Here is a 1,346-nt window from a genome sequence, read left to right on the forward strand (position 1 = left end):
ACAGTAATTTGAAGATTGAACAGGTAGCTTTAAGAATTTCAATTCTGTTCTGAGAAATGCACCCAAGCTGAGAAAAACTGTAAAATATTAATATTTAAATTCTCTTATCTTAAAATCCTTCAACTGTCATGGACCCAGTGACTTTAGTGCAAGTATTTTGGGGGGTGAGAGTCAAGAGGTCAAAGGAAAATATTAAATATTAGGTCTGATGCCAAGCTTTATACTTCCAAGTATTACCTAAGTATTGAAACAAAAGCTAACATGTTYTTCACAGATTTAACKTGCATGCATGAGCATTTCACACTCAAAGTAATTCAAATTAATTACTGAACCAAACTTGGAAAAAGTTGTTTCTGCCATTAACAATAACTTTAAGCCCATGCAGTCTAAAGTCGACCAGACATATAATCTATGCAGTCGTTCCTACAGAAACATTAATGGAAGTGTTGCATCTGAGGAAATTAAATGTTCCATAAAGTAAAAATATCTAGCTGCAGTGCATGTACATAAACAGCATGGCTCAGAAATTACACATTTCTTTATCAGTTGTTTAAAGTTATCTAACTTCAGTTAAAACCGTGGAAGGAGCTCACCTGTGATGCAGAAATGTGTTTCCTTCTCCTCCTCCTGAACGCGCAAAAATAGCAGAAGCTTGATTTCAAAGACAAGGACCAGGCCTACTGGCCTCTCAGCACCCTGAGCTAGCACCTGCTAGTTAGCAGCCTTAGCTAACGCACTGTGACTTTACTGTTGAGTTCATGTCACCACAGTTTCCTGAGCCACACTCAACTACAGGAACAGAGTTAAAAGAAACTTGCTGCTGATGCTRAAAGATCAAGCAGCAATACAAACTAGATAATTATTTGTTTACATGACAAATRACAGTCTCCATTTACTGTAAACCCTGCTATTTATCACAATAACAAAATGAAAAATTCTCAAGAGTATTCTCTACTAATAGCACAATATTTAAAACCAAGTGTGGGATTTATGAAACTTCAATGAAGGGCGACTTCACAAATTTTATGATTTTGGATAACACTAGAATTGTTCTTTATTGAAGTTTCACAAATCAGATAAAGGTTTCACAAATCCCACACTTGGTTTTAAATATTCTGATATGAGTTGAGAATAATCTAGCCCAGACTTGAAGAGTCTAGGTGTTGTTGTTTTTTAGCTAGAGTAAATTAAAGACGCTGATGGTAGTGAAAAATTTGGTGGAATTGCCCTTTAGCCATTTCCCAAATTGGAAGCAGCAATTGGAAACCAACTTCAGCTTCATCCAAGCAAGAGGGGCTAACATACAGTTCTCTTAATGTATAAGAAATCTATGGTCGGCATAAAAT

The sequence above is a fragment of the Poecilia reticulata genome, linkage group LG6 (assembly GCF_000633615.1).
Source record: "Poecilia reticulata strain Guanapo linkage group LG6, Guppy_female_1.0+MT, whole genome shotgun sequence".
NCBI lineage: Eukaryota > Metazoa > Chordata > Actinopteri > Cyprinodontiformes > Poeciliidae > Poecilia > Poecilia reticulata.